The 25,303-nt window shown below is 45.2% G+C and overlaps 1 long non-coding RNA gene across 3 annotated transcripts; it reads left to right on the top strand.

The window, feature by feature from the left end:
- The first annotated feature begins 24 nt into the window (after window positions 1–24).
- On the top strand, window positions 25–24,615 carry LOC104917546. 3 transcript variants are annotated; one of them, XR_796937.3, is made up of 4 exons: window positions 11,710–18,804; window positions 19,998–20,125; window positions 20,529–20,636; window positions 22,583–22,997. It is a non-coding gene; the product is annotated as an uncharacterized LOC104917546 (long non-coding RNA). The 3 variants fall into 3 exon arrangements; XR_796938.3 differs by having other exon boundaries at window positions 25–20,125; window positions 21,882–24,615; XR_796936.3 differs by having other exon boundaries at window positions 11,715–20,125; window positions 22,583–22,996.
- The last annotated feature ends 688 nt before the right edge of the window (window positions 24,616–25,303 follow it).

The raw sequence follows: 25,303 nt of genomic DNA, 5'->3' as shown, positions 1-25,303 counted from the left end.
AAAAAAAAAGAAAAAAACAGATGATCTTAATAAATAATCTTTCTTTGAGCTACAGTAAATCCATTCAGTGAAGAGTTTGTGGGCCTTGGGCTTGTGTGGGCATGTGTCTGACCATCACCCTGCTGTCCTGCGGGTGCTTTATTACTAGATCATGTTGCTTGGTCCTCTCTGCCCTGCAGCACTGTGAGATCTCCTTGCACAGATCCTATGCTAGTGCAGGGCTGGTGGGCAGGCAGCCACATCGCTTCTCACCCCAAATAACTGCACGCTCTCTGCTAGTCCAGCCACAGTTGTGTCCCTTTTACACTTATGAGTTACATCCACAGTCCTGGATTTGACTGCTGTCTTTGGTGCCTTGCAAGTCCGGTCCTTCCCGGGAAGGAGTTAGAGCAGAACTGGTTGCTGCAAGGTAAGATCCCTGGCAGGAGTATTCCTTTGCTGCTGTCCTCACATCGCCAGCAGTGGGAGTATGATTTCTCCCTGTGCACTTCTCTCCCACGCTGTTGTACTTAAAATGAAGAAACTTGTGGTTACCGTGTTCATGGATGTCAGGCATTTCAGAGAAAAGCTAGCCATATCCAGAGCTTTTTTTTACAGCCTCCTCTGCGCATGGCTGTCATGAGCATTGAGGAGCTGCAGTGGCTTCCACAAGCGTGACTACACCTTGGTCAATATCAGACTTCCTATTTTGTTTGTGCCCCCCAAAAAACAAAACCAGATGTTTCTGGTGTAAACAGCTCATCTGTGCCCACTACCTATACAGCCCTATGCTAAAGAAAGACGACCTGCCCCTCACTTACTTGCTGCAGCCTGAGGAGGGCAGAAAGAGCTGCAGAGTGGGCAGGAGGAAGGGGAAAAGGAGGATACTGCTGGGGAAGAGGATTGGGAAGGATATATAGTTTGGAATGGAAATCTTATAGTAAGAGAACTGGCATCTAATGAAGGTTGGGAGAGAACTTCAGAACTTCATGGACTGTTTCACAAAGTTTCTTCCTAATCCCTATTTTTCTCAAAGCTGCTGTGCTTTTATGACAATATTGAGACTATCTGCCTGCATCAGCACAAGTTGCCAGCCTATAAAAAGAAGAGCGAATCAGCTCCCTAAGCTTTAGCCATCTGAACGTGAGGGAGCGCATGCCAGCCCATGACAGAACACATTAATAGCATCTCCACTCCCTTATCACAGCTGCTTTCTAAGTCACCCTTTTCCCGAGGGTCAGTCACCACCTTCCAATGCTTTCTCAGTTGATAAAAAATATTTAGTGTAATTTTTCTGCTCAGTTGTTATCCTAATCTGTCTGTTCACACCTTGATGCGGGATCCTTGCAGCCAAGGATCTGTACAGCTCCTTGGGAGCCTTCTACCCTTTTCCCTGCACCACTCGGCCTCTTCCATGTTGCATGATGATCAAGAACATCATCTGCTTTTGTGAGCTTGAAAACAGGTGGACAGAGGAACAGGCTTGACTCCTCTGTTCATCTCTTTTTCCTCTTCTCAGGGCCTTTCTCAGTACATTACCAGTATCTGTCTTCTCACTAGCTCTTTCAGGGTTAGTCTTTCTCGAGCATCTCTGTGCAAGTGACAGCCTTTCATTCGACTTCCTCCAGGGAATGCAGCCTTGAGCTGATACAGGTATGCAGAGACTGGTTCTCTTGCTCTGTTAGGGACAATACAATGGGAGGTTAGCTCTACTGTGCCCCTTTATACTGTGGAAGTTAGCAGCAAAAGTCTTAGATTTATACAACTCAAAACAACAACAACAACAAAACAACTCAATTTTAGTCTACCTTTAATACACAGATATGCATATACCTACATACATACAGAGACACATACACATGTAGCTCTTGCTCTGCCAAGTCCTGTGCAATTTCTGCCATCCTTCTGAGCAACTGGAGCATGAAAGTACAGAAGGAAGAGGGGATGGAGCTGTTTTGTTTATGAGCAAGAGGCTGCTTGCACAAGTAACCATGCTTGTGGTGCAGTCTCAGGCACTCAGACTGGTGTGAGGCTCCAGTGAAGCCTGTTGTGACCCTCTTTGGAAAAAACTCAAGAGTTCAGCTTTCTTCTGGCTGATAAAGTCAGTACTGTGAAGAAACCAGAAATACTAGTCCTGTTCAAGAGCTGTGCTGTGCCCCAGGCAAGAATACTAACACAGGATTCTCCCTTCAAATAAAAGAGAAACAATCAGATATTCTCACTGCAGGCCCAGGTGGAAGACTGTACTAGCTGGGAATATGCATGTTGTGTGGCTCCAACGGCAAAGATGTGTGGTTTCTGGGAGTACAAACCCATTGGGAAAAAGGATTTGTTCACGGTGCAGAAGCAAAGAGGAATTTAATCACCTGCCTTCTCTAGGTGAAAGTTAGGTGGTCTCAATGCTTCTTAGGTTTTGACTCACTGAAAACAGCATTGTATTCAGCAAAAGGTGAAACATGGGGGAGAGGAACTGCATGGGCAAGTATATGCAGCCAAGCAGATGGAGAAGGTGGGTACTCTGATACTGTTAAGACAAGTACTGCAGAAAGTGGGAGAGTTCAAAGAGAGCTACAAGAAAAATTTCCTTACAGTGAAAGAGATCAAATATAGAGCAAGGATAAGTCTGGGACTTTTCAATGGATGGAGGAAGCCTCTTGAGATAAAATCTATTGTCCTGTTTTCTGTCCTAGTCCATTGCCCGAAGACTCATGGCAAGAAGAAATAACAAGTGTGGAATACTGCCTAAGTATCATTTTAGCAGCACCAAAATCATTTTAGCAAATCCCATCACGGCTCAGGGAACAGCCAGTTTCTTTGCTTGTTTCTTACTCCTTCTGTGCCTTGCCTCATTCTAAACATGACACTTTGACTAAACAAAACATTCCTGTTACCTGCTCTGAAAAATCACACTGACATCCTTCCCTTCAGCCTTCATCCCTTCAGTGTGGCACAGGGCATAAGTCATCTGTTCAAATGCAAGTGTCAAGCTCAAATAAATGCTCATGGGACCCCAGTAACTGTAGTGACTGGATTTCCACTGACTGTAACAGGCAAGCTGTGCCCCAGGGCTCACTAATGCTTCCCATGAGCCTTGTGGATGCATAGTCAGAGACTTATAGACAGACCTATAATGTGCTACAGAAAAACAGCAGGTGCTGCAAGTGTCTCATGTCCTGCCATAGCAGGACTCTTTGGCAAGTATTTTAGAGTGAATGAGTCTCTCTATTGCATCTAGACTCCTAACTCTATCCCTGTCCAAAACTGGTGTGTATTTTTCCTTGGGACAGTGCCCAATCTGAAGAGTTAGTGTTTTCCACACAAAAATGCCTGCTTGGTAAACTTCCAAGAAGTTCTATTTTTGATTCAATGAAGAATGGCAGCTTTCCATGGAACTTAATTTTTTTCTTCCTTTCTTTCCCCCATCCCCTTTTCTCCCCAAAACCAAGATTGCTCAAAAATCCGTAATTTTTCATTTGGAAGTGCTGCCAGGAAGCCTCATGGATGTCAGAGTTCAATTGTCTTGGTCTGCAGGAGGTTGGATGGTTTTTATAGTCATCCTTTCAAACTTGAAAAATGAGAGTAGTTCTTTTCTTTCTTTACCTTTTCATTGCACTGCTTTCCCTCCTCTTGAAGAGAGGACAGCAGAGGTTCTACTGTAGACCTCTGAAAACTCTGGTGCTTTAACACACTGCTCCTGCTCCCCAGCCCATATGGTAACTTGCAACCATGAAGGATTAGGTGTGGAGCCACAGCTGTTAAGCAGCTACTGGAACCCACTCCATGTCAGGGTAAAGATCTGCTGATGTGTGACTGCCTGAGAGCTGGAGATACACACAGATATTGCCGGAAGCCTTTTATCCTCCTGCATCCAAAGTTTGCTTACTTCAGTATGCAAGTTGTTCCATAGTCTGCAAACCACGTCCAAAATAGCTGAAATTTTCAGGACCGTGCCATCACCCTACTGGTTCCCACATTTTGATTAATTTTCTATCCCATTCTGCATCTCCAGAGTCTTCAGTGAGCAAGAACTGAGCGTCTTCCAAGTCATAATGATCCTCTCTTGTTCACTCTCTCACAAACAGAATCCCTTTGGCCAGCAGCCAGGGCTGCAATAAGGGCCAGGCACATACAAAGGCAGCTTAAAAGCACCTCAGCTTTGGGAAATCCTGCTGGGCTGTAAAAAGCTGCCCACAAACCCAAATCAAGCAAGGCTTGTCTGATAATTCTTTGGCATAATCCCCAAACTTGCTGAACAGCTTTTCCATACAAAGTATTTCCAGGTGGGTTATTAGGGCCTGTATCCCTTCCATCTTGTATCCTCTTGTGGTTGAAAAAGGCATTCTTTAGAGCAGGCTATTTTTTAAAGAAAGCCAAATATCCTCCTTTACATTTATGGTTCCTGTAAACCAGAAGGATACTTTGCAGGATGCAAACCCTTCCTGCCACAGCTTATAGGTCTCACCTCCCCACAGTGCTCATACAGGACTTCCAGTTACACAGATAATTTGTACTTTTCAAGGACGCTGGTACTGGTTCAAGTAGCAGTGTGCACACTCAGTACTAGCACAAAGGTGCTATGCTCTGTTAAACTAGTTTTTTTCCTGTGTTTTTATAGTAGTATCACTGTAGCCACATTTGGGTCTGAGCTTCTTTAATCATACTGGAGTAGTTAAAAGGAAACAGCTGAGCTGAACATGTCCTGCAGCTCAGAGTCCTGTGGCTTAGGGTAGGAGGAGGCAGGGTCCTGGGCCCTAGCAGCCCTTCCAGTTTTGAGTGGAGTGGGCATGCTTATGCTGTTTCACTACAGTAGTATTTCCACGTGTGCATGCACAATTCATCAGTAAAGCTGAGCCTTGCCAGGAGAACCTGCGTCTCCGTGAGGCCCTCCCTGCTGCTAAACACAGCAAAGGTTTTTGCCAGTGGAAGGCTGGTTTGCTGTGATCCCTGCAAGCAAAGAGGCAGGCAGGCAGGCAGCTTGCTGACCTGCTGTTATTTTTTCTCACTGCAATAATCTGTGGCTGCTGTGAATAGGATTGTAGAAAATGAATCCCCAGCATAAGACTTGCAGATCTATAGATATCATAGGAGAGAAGCAGGAAAAGAAATTACAGAGTTTTCCTTTGGAAACCATCAGTGCAACAAACTCGTTCCTTTGCTGGTTTGAGTCTTTGGGATCTGTGCCACCACAGAGCATGAAGAGAGGTGGAGATGGAACAGTGCAGAACTCAAAAAGGTTTCTGTGAGTTAAAACACGCTGTTTCACTTTGAGACACTTCAAGATGGGATGATCTGAAAATACATGGTGTGTCTGAAAAAAATAACCAGCTGTGGTGGTAAAATCCAAACAGGCAGCTAAAGATCTGTTTTGAAGCTGGTCAGCCAGCGAGGCCTTGCTCTCCAGGGAGGTTTAAATCACCATGGGCTGAAGGACGCAGGAGGCAACCTGGATTTCTTTCCTACCACTGCCTGAGAGAGGCCAGTTCTGGTCCCAGTTGCAGTGAGGCTGAGAAGGCTGCAGAGCAGGCATGGTGCCTCGGTGTGACTCAGGGCCTTCTCCACTTTGACTTTCTTCCAGCATCCCCTCCCCAGGCTGGAATCTCAACGCCTCCCACTCTGAGATTTTATTTATTTATTTATTTATTTATTTTCTTTCCTCAGCACCGCCCAGCCTGTTCCTGCTGGTGGCCAGTCAGGTGTGCTGAGCTGCTGCCACTCACACCTGTATCAAGCAGTGAGCAGCACTCTTGCTTTAACCCAGCTCAGGTGGGGAGACCTGGTGAGACACACCATAGCTACCGGGGCTGTGAGGTTCTGGGAAAAAAAAGCAGCCTGGACAGCCCTGGCAAAGCCAGAGAGCTCTATGCTCAAGGGGGTCAACAAGAGCAAAGGCAGGAGGTGCTGCAAAGACGTTATTTTCCCTCACAGCGAATAGCAGAAAGCTCCACCCAAGTTTCACTTCTCATTCCCATTTTGTATCAAAAATAAACAAACAAACAAAAATCAACACTTGCTACTGTGCATTGCCCTTGTTGCCATGTGATCTGGGCATGTGATTATGTTGTTGATAACTTGGTTCTTTTACAGAATCAGAGTCATAGCTGCTGTAGGAGCCCATGGAACTTGTCGGAGCAATTCTCTCTCCTCTCACACAAGAGGCAGAGCTTCTGCCTGCTCCAGGCTGCCCTGCGGATTTCTGCCTCCTCCTGCAAGGATGACTCGTCCTCGTCATCCTTTTGCAAAGCGCCAGCTGTACTCATTTTTAGGAAGGAGGGCGGAATTCCTCATAGCTGCACTGTGGAATGCTATGCGACACCTCAATGATGAGACAGTAGGTTTTTTTCCAGTCTTTTCTTCTACTGGAAGTAAATAAAAAGGGAAGGATGAGTTTCATTAGAAAAAAAAAAAAAAAAAGAAAAAAAAGACTGCTTGCCAGCCTGCAGTGCACTGTGTGTGTTTGGTTTCCGCTCAGTCTGCAGAGATCTGCCTGTGCAGATCTGTTTAGTCATGTTGCACAGACTGGATGGGGCTGTTTGACAGTGCTGGTTCCCAGCTCTCCTCAACAAGCAGATGTTAGCTGTAACTGGGAGCCATCCCATCAGAACCTTCCTCCCACCTAGCACTCTGAGTCTGAACATGGTTGGCAGCCAAGAGCTCCCAGGGAGGAAGGGGTACGCAGAAGTTTGTAAGAAGGCAAGTTGCTGCAAGGCAATTTTATATATATATATATTTTATAAAGACAAGAAACAACTGTGGTCCTGCTTCCCCAGGGCAGTGATCATGGCACCAAGCTTGCCAGAATTCAAGAAGCGTTTGGACAACTCTCTCAAATCTATATGATTTTTGGGTGGTCCTGTTTGGAGCCAGGAGCTGGACTCGATGATCCTTATGGGTCCCTTCCAAATTGGAATATTCTGTGATTCTACTTGTGGTGTCTTTCTGTGACCTGTCTGCTTTTCAGATCTCAGTAGTTCCAGTGAAAAAATGGGAGAACTCCTCCTTGATTGAGTGCCCTTTTTCCAAGAGAAGAGACAAGCTTTTGGGATCCCTTCGTGATCCTATGCTATTACAGTTGGCCTGGGACCAGGCCAGCACCTGATCGCTGTGAGGTATTTACAGTCCTGGAGCCCAGCCACATCCTCCTGGTTGCACAGCAGCATGAATGGAAGCAGTGCTGCACTGTTTGTCCTCAGCACATGGACAAGGAAGCATAGGAAACATAGCAGGCATCGATCACCACCTGTGGGGGTTATTAGGGCAGAAGATAAAAGGCAGTGTGAACACTGCTGATCTCCCCCATTGTGCTTCAAATCCACACATGCTTCGAAGAGATGCAACACACACCCTTCCTGGGATTTGATTTTAATTACAAATGAACTTTTTGTTCACAGAGTAGATGCCAATCCTTTTTAAGGGGTTTAACTGCTCATACAGTTGATCCTAGCAGCCTGGGGTGGCCTCTGCTCTCTGTTAGTTTGCTTGGTGCTTGTACATGCAACACACCGCCACGCTATGGAGACAGTCTGTTGGTTTTTTCAGCAGTAAGGGTGTAACGGTTGTACAGATATTGTGATCTTTATCTCTCCAGTGCTGGGAATGTGCCTGTGCCTATCCAAAGCAACCCTACAGAAAGCAAATGCCCACCAGGTTAATATAATAAGAATGCAAACTATTGATGAAAATCAGAGCTGATACTTTAAGAAGCCACATGACTTTTAATGGTAGTTTGAACTCTTAAAACCAGCACATTTCGGGCTTCTTATTTCTGTGCTTATGAAGGACTTGGGGTGCCTTCTCTGTATGCATCACTCAAACTATTTCTGGATTGCCTAGAGTGTTTTGTTGTGTTTTGGTCCATCCTTTGCTCATGGACTCTGTGAGGACCCAGCTGCTTCTTTGGGCTCTGGACTCTCTCTATGGCATATTTGCCTGAAAATCTTCTCCTAAGGATCTGTTTTACATCTGAGCTCTCGTGTCTGTGACAGATCACAGCTTTCCTGCCCCATTAGTTTCTTTTTGCTGAACAGGAGCCTGCTAATTTTTTAAATTTTATTCCCGTGTTTGGAGAAAGCCCAGTTTGCCAGATCACCAAGCCATCAGCCTGGAAATGCTAATCTCCTGTATGTCACTAAACAGTTTATCCAGGTATGTTGTATTGAGAGGTAGTCAGTAACACTCCTTCATTTTCTTGAATCAATACAGCTTCTTGTTCCCCGCTGAAAATGTTTCTCTGTGCTTAACAACTATCTGTCTTCTCTAAACTCTTCCTTTTCCTTAGAGATGCCAGCAGGAAACATGTCTCTGATGGCAGATATGAATATGAATAATAAGCCATCAGCTTTCTCAAGTGTTTTCTACCTTTCACATTTCAACACTAACAAAAAAAAAAAACAAATCTAAACTGTTGTGAGGTGTGTCATTTTCTGAGAACGTGTTAAAAAATATTTTCAAGTTTTCCATCCTCTTCCTGCCAGTTTTCTCAGGTAGAAATTCTTTTCTTCTCTGGCAGTGGGAGGGTGCCTACCTGTTTTCTTTTTAGCCTGCAAGGTTCCTGGACCAGGGATTGCCTCTATATTTGTATAGCTACCGAGGGCAGAACTCTGAACCACTTTGCAAAACTCAGTCCAGTTGATTTCATTCTCCCAAAGCAACAGCTGTTCTCTAAAAGAACATTCTTTCCATCCTCAGATCTCTCCTATTTCCCCATGAAAAGTTACACAGGCTCCTGAACTAGCGAAAGGAGAAGAACCTGAGATGTTCTTCAGTCATTGTCATGACCATCCCAAAGCTATTAGCAGAAGCTGCAGTTTCACTAGCCCCAAGCTTTGCCATGCAGTAAGGGCTGCTGCTTCAGACAAGTTTCTAGAGGCTAAACAGTGAGGCTGTTGCAATAGCTCTGTTGATCAAATAAAATTTCTGTTCACAGTGTAGAGCCAAAAACAGTTTTTGATTGCAGCCTTGAGGGGTATTTCTTGGCTTACGTTCGATGTTTTAAGCAATGTGCAGTTGTACAAGTCATTACCAATGTTTGAAATCTCTTCCGTATTCTTATTATCCTCAGATGTGTGGAATGAAGACTATTTACCTTCCCCTTATAGTTCATTATGATTATTAAACCATAAGAATGAGGACATGCGCATGAGAGTTGGATATATCAGGCCCGTTCTGGCTCTGTCAACATTATTTTTCAAAGAGTATATATTCAGAAATACGGCAAAGTTTTCCTGATATAATTTTCTTCTCTTAACTGCATTTGTATACAAAGATCTCACAATGCCATGTTTTATATGCACTGTTTGCAGTGAGGTTTCTTGTAACCAGGACTGTCAAACACAAGCCTCTTCATTAATAATGTTGCCTTATGCCTTTAGATTCCAGTGTCTGATCTCACCTCTGCTCACTGTCTCACCTGCCTTTCCCTCTTAATTTTCCCATCTGCACTCTGTGAGCTCCTTTAAAATGGGTCCTCAGAGCACCTTGATGGAATAAGGAGCAACTAAGAACCTTCCAGCAGATGGAGTGGCATAAAGACTTGCACATGTACCCACACTGTATCCCACAGCAGCTGTTTCCAGGCTGACAGTCACAAAACCGGTGTCTCCACATGCTGCTGCGCCACAGCCTGCAGAGGTGCTAACGAGAGTAGGCTGGGCAGTATATTTGTGTTAACACCAGATTACGTGGCATCAGAAAGGTCAAAGCTCATTCAACCAGGCCTTGACCAAGCCTGTGATGCTGATCCAGGGGCAGCTTAGGCTTTGCAGTTCACCTTGCTCAGGCTTTGCAGTAGAGATATGTCTTGAAGTCCTTCATGGCTTTTTAGCTCAATGCTTGGACACTGATTGGAAAACAAATTAATAGAGTCAAAGGATGGCTGAGGTGGGAAGGGACCTCTGGAGATCATCTTGTCCAACCTCTGCTCCAGCTGGGACACCCGGAGCAGGGTGCCCAGAGCTATGTCCAGGCAGCTTTGGAAGATCTCCAAGGAAGAGACTCTACAGCATCTGGGCAGCCTGTCCCAGTGCTCCGTCACCTGCACAGCACAGCAATGCTTCTGGTGTTCAGAGGGAACCTCCTGTGGTTTCTGCCTCTGGTCCTGGCATTGAGCACCATTGACAGAGTCACTACAGGGATTGCCTCACGATTTTCTCATGTAGCATCTATAAAAATGGGGGTTTAGTCTAGACATGCATCCTTCATGTTTAATATGCAATAAATAGACACAATGGATAAATTGGGAATCCGGCTCTTTATGGAAATCATTCCCTAATATGGGAATGATTTGTAACTCCTCAGGATTCCTGTACTCCTTTCTGCTTTGCTCTGAGCACTTGAAAATGTGTTCACTGCAAGATGGTCTGTGTTAGGAATAATGACGTTTACGTTAATTAAATTTCAGAAATATCTAATTGGCAGCCCTACTGAGCTGGAGGGAAGAACATTTCCATATTTTATGGTGCTTACACTATGTTGTTGGTTGATGGCTGGTAAGCTTTCATTTAAGGTATCTAACGTCATGTGGCTGATGGAAAATACAGCTGAACTTCTCTCAATAGAAATCTTATCAATAAAAATCTACTGTTATATCCTAGCTATGCTACAGTAGTGAAAGAGAGAGCAGTTTTAACTAATAGTTCTGTAGAAATACAGATGGCTTTTATTAATATAACAAGGTATCTTGTCAAAGGGATTCTACTAACTAGGTTAATTAAATACTATTACTGCTGTTACTGTCGAGGAGTAAATACTCATAACTAAGACTGCTGCCCTGGACTCTGAACAAAACATGTGTGCACCAAGGAATTCTGATATTAGAAATAACAAGTAGATATGGGCAGGAGTGTGGCACCAGAAGCAGGTAGAGACAGACGTATCATTTACATGCTCACTTGAGCTTTTTCTAATATCATTTGCATTTTGACCTATCCACTACTTTAAAAAAACCAATACCCAAGGTCTTCTCTGTAGGTCGGTCAGGACTGAGTTGCCTTTTAAGCAGCAGCAGATGTTCAGGTACCAGTAAGACAGTGTAAAGCTTCATGTACTTATAAAATCTTGTCAGTTCCCAGCAGTGGGTTCTTAAAGTATGCATACAGTCCAGTATATGTAGCAGCTCCCATCTCCCATCAGCCCTCAGTCACCTTGCCAGCTGAAAAAGCAGGACATGTAGGTACTGTGGCTTCTCTGCATCTTCCTCCGTGATGCTGATTTTGCCATCCCTTTTTTCTCTTCATTCTGTGTTAGTATGACCATCACAAACAGCTACCAGAGCACTGCTGCTACAGAGAGCTCACCTGGGACAGGGAGCAGAGGCTGTGGGGCTGCCGTCTGTATGGGCCAGGTTTGGGTTGATGACTAGCACAAGCATCCAGGCTTCTGGGAAGCCCTTAGGGCTTGGGAAGCCCTAAGGCAGCATGACTGTGCCATGTTATTCACTTTGAGGTTTGAGTCTGACCTTAGGGGCATCTCAGAGTCCTGAAGGCATACTGGGAGCAGTACTGGGACAGCATACGAGTGCTCTCAATTCAATATGAAAATCAGAAACCAAAAACAAAGCTCTTCATCAAGGAAACAGCAATTAGTGGGCAAGTGCTTAAAACTGGACAGATGGAAGAAACCCAAGATGCATCCAATCAGACAAAACAAGTTGTGTGTAAAGTGTCTAAAACTAAGTCCAAAAGAAAAAGAAAATGCAATTTTTTTTTTTTTTTCTGCCTGAAAATAGTGGTAACATTGACTATTTTTTGTCCCTTCCATCAGTTGTTGGATAGTTTAATGCTGGTGGTGGCTCTGACTATACCTGTGGTGCTTCGGAGTGTAGGGCCCTTCATACTGTACTAGTACTCCTTTCAGCCATGTAGCCATTCCTGCAGTCTCTACCAGATGCATCAAAAGCACCTGCTCATTTGACTTCTCCATGTATCAAAAAGCACCAACTCCTCCACCGTCCTGGAGTAATTGGTCATTAACAACAAACTTGTTCCTGCCAGGGTGCTTCTCAAGCCATTGCAGTCAAGGATACTTCTGGGAAAGTCAGGAAAAAAAGTTGATTTCCAACTGCTGCACAAAGGAAAGAAGAGACACTTAAAATCCGTGTGTCTTCATTTTTTCTCCCTACCCTTAAGGGACAGCACTGTAGGGGCACTGCACAGGGATGTCTTGTCAGAAGTCAGTGCTGCCACAATGAGTTTACTCTGCAAATAGGTTCCCTTTTCCCAAGAGAGGGAACTTGGCAGGGACCATCCAGAGGATGCATGGGGCTAGCAGACATAACAAAGCTTGGAATGTGGAGTTGCTGATCCCTGGCTAAGGATACCCAAGAGCTGAAAAGAGCAATTGCTTCAGACAGCAAGAGGATGCATCGCTGTCCCTCTGTGAGCAGAAAGCTGAAGTGCCTATGGAGTGGTGTGCATGGGTAGTGTGTGGTGGAAGTGGTAATAAAGTCATTACAGCCAGGAACCTCAAGTGAACAGAAGCTGCTGCAGTGAGGCACAGTATGAGTGAGCTGCCGACAAGCAGAAGTCTCTGATGCTGCTGCAATTGCCTCCCGCCCTGAGATATCTCTTCTTCTACCATTTACCTCTGAGTGAAGCCACTGGACTGTCAACACTTGTGGCGAGATCATGTTCACAGGACTGTGAGCCGTGTTTCCCAGGTTGTTGGAGGAGAGCACAACATGCTGCTTCTGGCAGCAGGAAGGGAAGCAACGTGCAGGAGGGGCTCAGATTTCTTAACATTTACTGTTAGTTTCTTGGCAGCCATCAGCTTATTAAACCAGCAGAGGAAAACCTTGCTTGATTTTTCCCCCCTATGCATGGATAATGATACCCATTTTAAATTATCCTCCTTAGGTAAAAGAGTGTGCCAAGAAAAAAAAAAAAAAAAAAGTAGTGGAAGAACGAGAGGCAAAGAATGCAGCATTCAGTAGGGCTGCTTTGCCTTGCCTTGCCTTGCTACCCCAGTTTCACTAGACTCAACTTCACCTTTGGTTTCTCAGGTTTCAAAGGCAGCTTTTATGAGCTCCCCAATTTCCCCAAGCTGCTGTAGGGTCAGCAGAATCTTCCTCATACTTCTCACCCGTTTCTCAATGTCCTCCTTAGCGTACAGCCCAGAGATGCTATTCTGGGGATCCCATGGTGTATCTTGCAGGCAGCCCTGAATGGGATCGGTGATGATCCCCACCTCTAATAGCACATTCCTCCTGGAGAGGAGATGTTGGAGAATATTTGTGCCTCTAGGCAGTGTAGCAGTGCATGTATGTCCAAAGCCTATTGCTTTGACTCAGTGCTGCTCTTCATTCCACTGGTACCACTTTGCTGTTTGTCTACATTTGTCTTCCCAGAACCCAACTGTGGCCACCATGGCCTCATGCAAGATGTGGAAATGCCCTGAGATCTGGTACTGCCAGCAAAGTTGAGGGATTTTTTTTTCAGAGCTTTCCATAGTAAAAGCTTTTCCATTAATGTCTTCTAAATGGTGTTGCAGGGATTTCAGCACCTTAGGTAGCATACAAGGATACAGATCCACACAGCTGAACAGCGTTCAGCTCCTTTGAACTAGGAAAAGCACCAAACACAGTTGGTGGGAAGGGACCTCTGAAGGTCGCAAGCTTGTTGAGGGCTCCTCTCAGCACAGCATCATGGCTCTAGGTCAGGTCAGCCTTGGCATTGTCTGACCAAATCTTTTAAGTCCCAGGGGTGGGGAGTTCCTCTCTGATCTCCCAAACTCCAGCCTGGCTCTGTGGCCTCTCATATTGTCATTTCATCCTTGTGTGATGCCAACATACTCTTGGCCCGTACAAGGTATGACCCATAGTTTGTAGCAACACGAGCAGGAGCAGAGGCTTTATTCACAGCACTCACGGTAGTACAGTGAGCAAGCAGTTTCAAAATCCAATTTCATAGACATAGAGATTACATTAATCTCTTTTAATAGCTAAACAATTCAAGTTTCCGAGATAGGACAAAGTAAGGGATATTCTTGACAAAACTGGTGCTTCAAAGCTGCCTGCATCTGATTCAGACTCCTAACTCCTAAGCACAAATGGTAGAACCGATTGTATCTCTTCAGAGAGTAGCTCTGCAAAACTTGTATTTAATCTCCCCTTTTTATAACTCACTGTAGCTGTCTGGGCTTGCCTGTTGGGAAGCAAATGTGGATTGACTTTGCCTTCAAATACCATATGAGGAAACGCACTCAGCTCTCACCAACTGATCTCCAGGGCCTGTGGAATGGTAAAAGCTCAAGTTATCAAAGTATCTGTAAACTGCCTTCTGATTTCTAGCTTGAGCACCTCCCTGAATCTGGACCCTTTGATTTAAGGTGGCTGCTTTCTTTCACTGTGTCTCAACAGGCAGAAAAGAGCATAGCTCTAATCCCTGTTGGCTCAGTTGTATTAACTCAGCATGATAGAAAAGCCCTCTTCAACTCCAGAAAGGCAGAACTGAATCCGATCTGCATTAGAAACTTCTACCTGTGCAGTAAGTACCTTGTCATTGGCAGGGATGTTTCTGTACCTCCAGAGACACCGGTGTCAATGTGACTGTTGATACTTTTTGAATCAGAGAACCAACGTCAGCTGTCCTAGGGAAGGCACTGCTTTTTGGCCTACGCTGCATGCTTTCAGAGAATTTGCAGGTTTTGAGATCTGTGTATATCCATTTTAGGCTGTTTTCCAGCATTTGTGCTGTGATTTAGGGCTCTGACAAATGAGCTCTAGCAAATCACGCTGAGGTGACTGAAGGCGACCAGCCCAGCTGTTTATTACTGCTCTGCTGGCACTGATGACTGTCCCTGCAGCAGTTGGCAGGAGATAACATACATCCAGGGCAGAGATGCTCCAAATTGTGTTTTAGTTTAAATCTCCAAGGAGGTGGGGTTAGACCGTACAGAAGACTGTGAATCAGAGATACTGAGATGTTGTTCATGGTGCTTTGTGCCCATCAAGAAGAGTGTTGATGCCATGTCCTTACAGCATCAGTGCTGTGTTTCTGCCCCCGCTGTGCACCAGAACTGCAGATCCTTCCAGGAGGTGATACAGGGATTCCAGCCAGCCACGTGATCTCCTCATTCACCTGGCAGGAGAGCGGGAATAAAACATGCCACGTGGAAATAAACTGGGAAAAGGACTGGGCTTTAAGTGCACAGTGTGGCTTCCCTCCCCCCCCACTACCACCTAGCCGGTAAGCTATTCCAGGCTATCTTGTTTATACTGAAGAGCATTTAATACCTCTTAGCATTTGTGTTTGCCTTGAAGCTACAGGCAGCTCTGTCCTGCAGTGCACTAAATATTTGTGCAATAAGTACAAACAGATGTTTGAAGATCTGCTTTGAAGCAAATCTTTACCCGCTAGATTATTTCCCAAGACTCTTCAGGAATAGTGTACATCAATATATTCCAAGCAAAGCCTTGACAGGCAGGGAGAGAGGAAATACATAGGAATAGGCAGTAGTGGAGTAGGAATACACACATCTCTACTGCATAAATCCTTCACAGCAGCAGCTGAGATGTCAGTGTTTTCATAAACAATTCATCTGCCAGGTCTTATTCCTATAAATTCCTCTGCCACATGCAGGCTTCTAGGCTCAGTTTGACTCACTGGCCAGATCCTCGTCACCCCCAAGGGCTATCATCTGCACCCTAAATAATCTCCCTAAAAATCAAAAATCCCAGAGCAAGTAGAGAAGGTGAAAGCTGCCTGGTGTGCACAGATGGCACTCTCTCATGCATATTTCACTTGTGTCACAGTTTTCACAAAGCAGACATGAGTGGCATGAAATAACGTGACTCTCAGACCGCATTATACCAAGTGCCACATGCAAATGAATGGGGAAGGTTCTGCCCCAGGCAGCTCCCAACTTGTGTTGGGATGCAGCAGAAACCCTGAGAGGGGAAAAGTAGTGTGGTAGCAGCAAAACCAGCCAGGATCTGCAGTGATCACTGCCTGGGAGGTTGCAGTGAGGGCTCGCAAATGATTTTAACCACCAGTTTATGGCTTTGCTTTTGCTTCTTCTTTTCCCACATTTTTGGGGAGAAGAGGGTGTGTCAGGACATTCAGGTGTTAGACAAGCTGCAGCCAGGTTTCTGCTTTGCCAGTGAATCCTTTTGTAGGCTCTCAGCCTTTTTCCCTTATTCTCTAAGAAAAACACTTCTGTACCCTAGGGCACACAAGATTAATACATAAGAGTCTGGGAGGCATTCAGATATGGCACTGGGGAAAGCCATATAAGGTCCTGAGTGGATCTGCTCTGAGGTATCTTTTGACTGTATGCTTTGGACAGCAAAGAGGATCCTTCAGAGCACTTACACTAGCTGCCTTTTAAATGCAGAGTGATGTTTGGTCGGAGCTGTATGGAGAGCTAATGCGCTGCCCTAAAGCTCTCTAATATACTCTGTAGGACACTTTGATTTCCCTTGTCTTCCTTTACCCGCCTCTCATATTTCTTGTTTAAAATATGAAAACGATTAATAACTATTTTTCTACCATTAATTTTCCTTTCCTAGTAACTACTCATTAGCCTTGCCTAATTCCACTTCACCTGAAACCGCTCTTCCTACATTCCTCCTCTTGCTGCTCCATCACAAGATCAGGCAGGAGCCACCCATCACTTCGCTCCCCACCAGCTGTGCTGCTGTGACACAAAGTTGTATCTTCCAGCCGGTGAGGTGGTCATTTTGTCATTCTGTGCCCCCATTGTCTCTATTTGGGACAGCCGTGCTTCCCTCCATTGTAGGGATGAAGCTTGGGATGATGGAAGAATCTAGCAACGGCTGCAGCAATGATCACGGCTGCCTGGAGCCCTGCAATCGTGTGCTGAGCCTCCCTTTGTTCAACAGCCCTACGTGGTACATGTAGGAGAAAAGATACCCTTCTGGGGGCAGCTTGTGCCACTGCCTCATCACTCTTTCTGAGAAGAAATTGTTTCTAACATGTAAAGGTTTTTTCCACAAGTAGTGCTCTGGTATAAGTTAGAGAGGAAGAAGGCTCTATGGTGATAGTCTGGCTCTAGGAATTTGCCTCAGACGGCTGTGAGTGGCTTAGCAAAAGGTAGGGGGGGAAAAAGCAGAAGCCTCCATAAGGGGGAATAAAGGAAAAATGCTACAAGAGGGAAGAGACTGAGTGAATGAACCTTCACACCAGGTCTCCCCCAGAGAGTGGAAAACTTTCTGAGGGAGCTGACGCCTATCTACCACCAATGTGCTTTTTCAGAAAAGCCAAGCTGCACTAGGAAGTGACACCTGCAGTGCTAGCCAGTGTGTGAGGCTTGGCTGTAAGGCCTGCAAGTTTTGCTCATTTCTGTCCCATAAGTGGTCACCCAATATGTATGGTATCTTTTCTTTCCTCCCACTGTGAGCAATTTTGTCTTTTTTGATAAACCATCATAGCAAGGAACTGTAATCCTAATGCCTGTGTTAATTAAAAATCTAATGGCTCTTCCTCAGGAGAAAGTTCGTTAGTTCCAATGTTTTCCTAAGATAATTATATCCAGGCAGGCTATCACCCTCCCCTGTAGTTTCACTACTGCTCACTTTCTCTGAACTCCTGCATGCTGCTGCATTGCATCATTTTGTTGTGTTCCACTCCATCATTTCAAAATTAGTTGCATATTTGTTTCAAAGCATGGCAAAAACTTTAGAGACTGTAGGAGATGCTGTATCTGTACTGTGATGACGGACAGAATTCACTGCCTTGTAGCACTGCATTGTAATGGGGAAACTGTGACTCTTCATCTCCCCTGTGTTCTAAAATAGCAAGAGATAAACAGGAAAATGGGGAGACACGTTCTGCTTCATATTGTTTGGCTCTCCAGTCAGCTCAGCCTCTGATATTAATAACTTCCTGTTTTGTTTTAAACCTTCTGACAAGTGAGGAGCCTTCATTTCAGCCTGAACTCAGGCACCCAAATGGCCAGTGTGTTTCCAGGCTCTGGGCAACAAATTCCAGTTTTCTGCCTACCTCTAGGCCAGAATTTTAGAACTTAAAGTCAAACTGATGAAAATCGGGTGCCTTAACCACCTGAGAGTTACCAAAATACAAATATCCTGGCTTTCACAGCAGGTGGACGCCTGCAGACCCTTCAAGTAGTCATGGGACTTGAAAGGGCAGCGTCTGCAAATCTGTCCAGTTTGGTGTAGGATCAAACAAGGTCCTAACCTAAAACTCTGGACTCCTGTTCCTTTCTAAGGATGTGCTCAGAAATGAGAAACAGAAAAGAGAATCTGGAAAAACGTGCATTTGCCTAATATTGCTTGCGTACAATGCTAGTGAAATGTGTGCTCATATCATTTGCATCATTTTTCAGATGCCTAAACTAGTAAGACTCTTTGTTTTCCAGGATTCTGATGAACTTTTGCTATGAACTATTTCCTGTGGATAACTTGCAGGAGAAGCAGAGTCCCCCAGCGTGCCTGATTCATGTGTACTGCTCACAGCTGTTACACTGTGTAACCAGGAACCAGCTCCAGACCGTGGTGTGCATTGGGATAGCTTGAATGCAGCAATTCTAGGAGGGTTAAAAATTAAACCAGCAATCAAGATCTAAAGCAGCACTGGGTTTAAAAGACTGGCAAGGTTCAGCTATGAGTTAATTCATTAGTTGCAGTTAATATTACTAGAAGAGCTTGACAAAGGGAAACATGAAGCAACTGAAAAGAAACATCGTTAAGGTGAATGTCAAAGTTTTTGCATCCAACAAAGAAAAAAAAGCTGAATACAGAAGAGAAAGCACTGGTTCCCACTGAGTGGTTATAGAGGAAACAATCATACTAGTACAGAAACCTGACTAGAGAATGAATCTCACGACTGGCCAGTATCTCCTCCAGGACAGGTGAGAAACCCAAACTAGCTACAACTTGCAGGTAGGAGGCTCTGTTCCATCAGAGTATGCTGAAATGCTGGGTTTATGTAGCAGTGGTCATTTCCAGTTTTCTTGAATCCCATTGTCTTTTCAGCACCACTTAGGACCAAAGAAGGAACTTCTTCATCTGTGCATCTGGTGTGACTTACACAACACAGCCATGGGCTCCTGCTGCCTTGGGAGCAGCCTTCCAAATAAACAGTTCCAGCACACTCTCCTAGGCAAACAATAGTTAATTATCAACGCTAATAAGTGAGTTTCACATTTCTATGTCCAATGTACGTACATCTCAGTCTCCCAAGTGTCTTCTCCAGGGTGTGGATCCTCAGCTACTGGCACTCCAGGCAGTAGACGCAGGCAGTGGGTTGCATGGCATGGGGCTCAACTCCAGATGTCCCTCTGAGGCACTGTCGCCCTTCTCTCCCTCCTTTTGGAAATGTGGAAAGAAACGGTTACCGTTTGGATAATCTTTGACAGCACCACCTGTCCCTGCTGTAGCTGCACCTTCCTACCCCTGGATCGCAGTGTGTTATCTTAGGCTAAGCAGAGAACTCCCCCACTTAGGATTTGTGTTTGTTTGGTGTTTTTTTCTAAGCAGTAATGATGGGTCAACAGGCAGGAATTATTTTAGCTGGGTTTAAGAGCCTTTTTTATGCAATCAAGTGTCTCTGTTGAGGTGCTGGTTCAAGAGAGCATGGGGAATTCCTGACACCACCACTGCCAGTGGCCTTGCTTTGTAGCAGTGGGATCTGCAAGAGCAGGAGCATCAAACCCCTGTGCTGGAACTCAGTCAGGCTGCCTGCAGGCATCACACACCAGGGCAGTGGCTGCCTGTTCCCCTCCGGAGCTGGGAGATGGTGTCACCTGCCCACAGAGTACTCAGCATTGCTCACATTGGACATGGACATTTTCATATCTGGGATGAAGAAACAGATGCCTTTTCTTGCTCGAGAGAGATTATTTCTTCTGTGCCACTAGCTTGAGATTGTTTATTTGGCTTAGCCTATGTTTTCACCATATGCCACAAGCCTTAACCACTTCATATGAGGCTGCTATTCATTTGGGACCAGTATGAAACATTTCTGGCTTTTTCATTTTTCTGGCCCATACATATTGCTAATCTATCCCTTTGTCTACATACTCTTTCTTCTCTAACATTTCAGGTCTCCTGCCTTGTGTAATATTTCAAATCCTTGACTGCTTGCTGCTGCAGATGGAGTATTGGTTACCCTCCATCATCGGTCTGGCTGCGAGGACTTCCTGTGCTTGACAAGTTGATTACTTCGTCAAGGTGAATGTTCAGTTGAGTCTGTCTAGAGGATCTCTGTGTGTCTGATGCCAGCTGGTTTCTCACCAGACACACTATTTCACCAGGCACAGGATAATATGAGGAGAAAAACTGGGATTTTGAGGGGCTTTTTTCCCCGCTCCCTTTCTGAGGTTGATGCTACTCCAGTTTATTCCAAAAGAGTGTAGATGGCTAACTCTCTAAATGCAGCCATCTTCTATATGGAGAGCAAACTCATCTGATGAAATGCCGTTGTCCTTTATATATGGTTTTCCCTGTCTTTAGGAACCCCAAAGAGGTTAGATAGCTTGGAAGCTGTGGCATTAACAATGCTTTCAGATTTTCCATTGTGTATCATCAAGGAAGCATAGTAAAACCCAAATAAGTTAAATGAATTTCATTGCAGTTCCTGAGGGAGAGCAGGATGCTTTACTTGTGAGTTGCAAGTCGGGTCAGGAGGGATGGATCTCCACGGAGAAATTGCTGACACAGGCCCAGAAATATCATTAGTAAGGTAAGGAAAAGCATCCAAACTTCTCTTAATAGTCCTCTGTGGATACTTTATAGGAAGTGGCATCCAGACAACAATAGGTATTATGGAATTGGGAAATAACAGTAAACAGCACAAAGTAAACAGCACAGAGAAAATTCTGTGTGCTTTCTGAGAATGTAAGGAAACTGCGACACAATGCTGAGTGCTTCAGGAGAGAAAATTCTCATAACTTCCATAGCCAAACATGACTTGGGACCAGGGCGTGATTGACTACTGTGTGCTACTGCTGAGAGAGAGTTGCAACTTCTTGGCAGGTTACAGAAAATAGAAGGTTGGCCAGCATCATTATCTGGTGGTACAGGAATATTTGTTTCTCTAGCCACATGTGGCTGTGCTTGACCATCTTGGGTGTTCAAGAAGGGAGTTCAAAGGAAAACTCTGTAGGCTTGGTTTTCAAAGGGACCTATTTCCACTAAGCGTGAACTTTGTTTCTAAAAGGAGAAAAATCCTTGTTTACTCTTCTAGGAATTCATATTTCTGGCATATTGTAGCAGAAATAATAAACAGAACCATATTACAGTCATGAGGTGAATCCAGGAAGCATGGCAACTACTGCCAGACTAGCATCTGCAGCCAAACCAGCCCCTGGTGCATCATGAGCACCATACCTGGCAGACGTGGTTCTGGGGTTGCTGTCCTCAACAGATCCCATATTGACACCTCAGTGAGGAGAAGAATCATAGAATCATAGAATATCCTGAATTGAAAGGGGCCCACAAGGACCATCAGCTTAACTCCTGGCTCCACACAGGAACACACAAAATTCAAATTCTATGTTTGCAACTGTTGTCCAAACACTCCTGAAAATCCAGCAGCTAAGGCCGTGCCCACTGCCCTGAGGAGCCTCTTCCATACCCACCACCCTCCAGTAAAGAGCCTTTTCCTAAAACCAAGACTGACCCTCCTCTGGTGCAGCTCCATGCTGTTAAAAATAGAGCTTTTCCTGTGTCCCACCATACCTGACAAGGCAAGGATGTGTTGCAGTCCCTATATATTGAGCTATTTCAGACCAGCTTTGTATGAGAGCGGAAGAAGAGCAAGATGTAGTCACTTTTCTCCCCTTGGAAAGGTAGAGGCAGGAGAGCAGGCTGCCAGACCTCCAGAGAAGCAAGGGTCTCCATCAGGGCATTTCCTAGCAGGAGGCAAGGAGATCATGCATTCTCCTGTCATTTATTCCCTGATGAGTATTTTCTTTGCTTCCTCCAGGCCCGTGGCCAGGAGGGCCAGCACTGGGAACGCGTCCTGGTGCATAGCCAGGGACGCAGCAATGTCCTGCTGAGAGCAGTGGCCCGGGGCCGGGTACACAGCATCCAGCCCTCCCCTGGAGACTGGTGTTTGCTGAGGGATGCAAGGTAACCTCAGCATTGAAAATAGCTGGGACGGTGGCCAGCGAAGATTAATGGTATCATTAACATCCCCAGTTTATTTATAGGTTTAAAAAAGTCCCCAACCTGTAAACAAAGCAGAGTTATGCTGCGTAATGCAGAGAATCACAGGTTTACCTCCTTCCCATTCCTCTTATTTCATCTTGGTTGTTGAGACTGTAAAACCCCTGGAGTAGGACTGGCTCATTGCAAACTTACATTATAAACCTTCTCAATGAGGGGGATACGCACTGTTGGTTTATTTCTCCATGAATGTTATATTTGTCTGGTCTCCTTTCTCCACTTAGCTCCTTCTGTACTTTGTCCTGTGGCCTCTGTTACAGAAAATTCTCTTTTTGAAGAATTCCTGAGGCCCAGGTTGGGCAGTCATCATAGAAATTAGTGATTTTCTGCCTTGGGCTTCAAGCTGTAAGCTCTGTGTGAGGTGGATTGAGCATCTTGTAGCTGTGGAGAGCACCTAGGCGGTGCATGGCCCCAGTGAAGCATGCAGATGTTATTAATGACCCTGGGGTCTTCCTACAGGCACTCAGGGCCACTCAGTTCCCAGGTTCTCGAGGAACTTGAAGGACTGTCCAGAAAAGAAAAAGCATGTTGGCTCCAGGACAGGATTTTTCAGCACGTGAGCTGCAGCCACACAACCCTGGCCCATCTCCAGGAGCTCAGGAAAAAGTAAGGTAGGAAGGTGGCCTGTTGGCAGCAGGCAGCAAGGATCTGCTGCAGAGATGTATGGGTGGAGGAGAAAAGAAAAATGTGAGAATAGACCCCTCCAGACACACAGTGCAATGGGGTGTTTTGGAGGGCAACCACTGTTCGTTTTACTGTTTGTGATGTGTTAATCTGAGTTGTACTCCCATTGCTCCCTTTCCTTGGCCTTTTGTCTTCTAGAAAGTAAAATAAAGAATTGGCAGAGAACTGCTCAAATTGCTGTTGTCTTCTTTTCTGTGGGAAATTAGAGTGCTTCAGGGCAGAGGAAGTGAGTCTGAAGTACTAGAAGTGACTGAAGGAGGGTTTCTCTGCCATGGACACCTCAGATGAAATCATTACCCTGGAATCCCCTCACCACCCAAACCCTGATGGGTTTGAAGCATCTCAGTGCCTCGTGTTCCCCTTCTCCTATTTCTCACTTGGGCTGTGAGATCCAGCTTCTCTCCATCCTCCCCAGACAGAGCCCAGCTCTCTGCTGTGCTGAGGAGATTGGGGCTGTGCCTCAGTTTCCTTCTCTGTTAAATGGGACCATGATGCTGACTGAGTTTCATACAGTCTTCTGAAGGACAAAACCTAAGTACATTTATTCAGTTATCAAAAGACCATGACTGGGAGAGTGTTTCCTTGTCTCATATGCATGAGATCCTGTGAAATTTAAAAGGCTTCAAGGAAAAGGCAGGTCAAACGCAGCATCTGAGATAAAGGAGAAAAGGTAATGTTTTAACTATACTTAGCTTGGGAAGGAGACACCTCCTACATATTTTTTTCTAATCTAAATTCCCGAACATCTAACCAGAATAATCAGGATGACTTTCTCTCTAGACTGATGTTACAGGCATGAGCCTCATGACAAAAGGGACCATCTACATCTCTCTCAAACTGATTACATGCTTTGAAAAGTGATTGTAAAAGGTGAAAGATTTTTTTTAACAAGACAAACTAAGGCACATCTCTGCTGAGGAACAGCTGCCTCCCAGACCTCAGTGCTGCACATCTTCTGTGCCATTACTGACCCGTGATACAGAAAGGAAGAACTGGGATTTTTCTGTTTTCCTGTTCCACTGGGCTACACCCATTTGTAACCATATTTATCCTTTCTTCTTCTAGCTGCCAACACTGGGTGGCACTGGGTAACTCCTGATATTTTATAAAGTCTCTTCTAAAACTTGAATCACACCATGTTGGCTCCACGCTGTCCTGGCAACAAATAGCTGTGTTTGAGAAGCTTTTGATTGCATGGTTGTTGCAGTAGGAACATCTGAGTCACGTGGTGCATTTTGTACCTCAGTTTGTTAGATTGTTAAAGCTCTTTTGGAACTCTGGCCCCACAAGTTTGACAAAGATTCAGTGTGTTATTGGGCTTTAATGCCACATTTCTTGTAGTGAGGTATGAATGTTGACTTTAAAGTAACTGTGCTGTATGCTGGAGAATTAAACATATTTCACAGAATGATTGAAGATGGAAGGCATCTCTGGAAAGCTTCTAACCCAAGCTCAAGCAAAGACACCCAGAGCAGAATGTGTCAGATCACATCCAGTCAGGTCTGGTGCCTCCAAGGATGGGAGCTCCACAGCCTCTGTGGGGAACTTCTTCCTGCACTCAACCACAAAGAGTTATTCAGTTGGTGTCCATTTTCTCCTGTCCTGAGCTGGGCACTACCTGGAAGAGTCTTCTTTTCTGAATCTCAGTATCCAATAGTTAAACACATTGATTTAGTCACTGTGATAAGATCCTGAGCTTTCTCCAGGGTCACTAATTCCAGCACTCTCAGCCTCTCGTGTCAGCTGATTCAATCCCTTAATCGCGAGTCTTGAAGGAGCTCACTTCAGTACATCAAAGCCCCTCTTGTTTTGGGGAGCCCAAATCTGGACACAACACCCCAGATGTTTTTCGCTAGTGCTGAGTAGATGGGAAGAATCACCTCCCTTCATCTGCTGGTGATTAGTGCTTCCTAATGCAGACCAGGAAGCCACTGGTCTTCTACACAAGTGTACATTGCTGGCTTGGTGTCCACCAGGAGCCCCTGGTCCTGCTCTGCAGACTGCCCATCCCTGTTTTGTATCCTTTGCAAACTTATTGAGGGTATGCTCTTTCTTATCTTCCAGGAAATTACTAATGTTAAATGCACTGGACTCCGTAGCACTTTGTCAGTGCCTGGCCTCCACCAGGACTTTATGCAGTTGGTCACAATCCTTTGAGCCTGGCAGTTCTGCCAGTTTTCCATCCACCTCACCGTTTACATATCTAGTCTATACTTCATCACTAACATTGGCCAGCTCCCTCCCTACACTCATGGGTACCTCCCATCAGGTCCCACCAACAAGGGTAAGTCTTATTCCAGACTTTCCCAGGACTCTGAGATTCCAGATTCCTGGTCTTATTGGAAAGATGAGGACAAAGAAGGCCCTGAGTACCTCAGACTGCTCCAAAGCAGAGAAACTGGAAACTGCCGTGTCTATTGGCTGCTGCCAGCTGCGTGCCGTGAAATTCTCGTTAAAATAAATCAGCTTTAAAAGGAACACAGCTGCAAATGCACG

Source organism: Meleagris gallopavo, chromosome 1, assembly GCF_000146605.3.
Source record: "Meleagris gallopavo isolate NT-WF06-2002-E0010 breed Aviagen turkey brand Nicholas breeding stock chromosome 1, Turkey_5.1, whole genome shotgun sequence".
Classification (NCBI taxonomy): Eukaryota; Metazoa; Chordata; class Aves; order Galliformes; family Phasianidae; genus Meleagris; species Meleagris gallopavo.
Note: the sequence above shows the minus strand (reverse complement) of the source record. Positions and strands in the feature narration are given on the sequence as shown.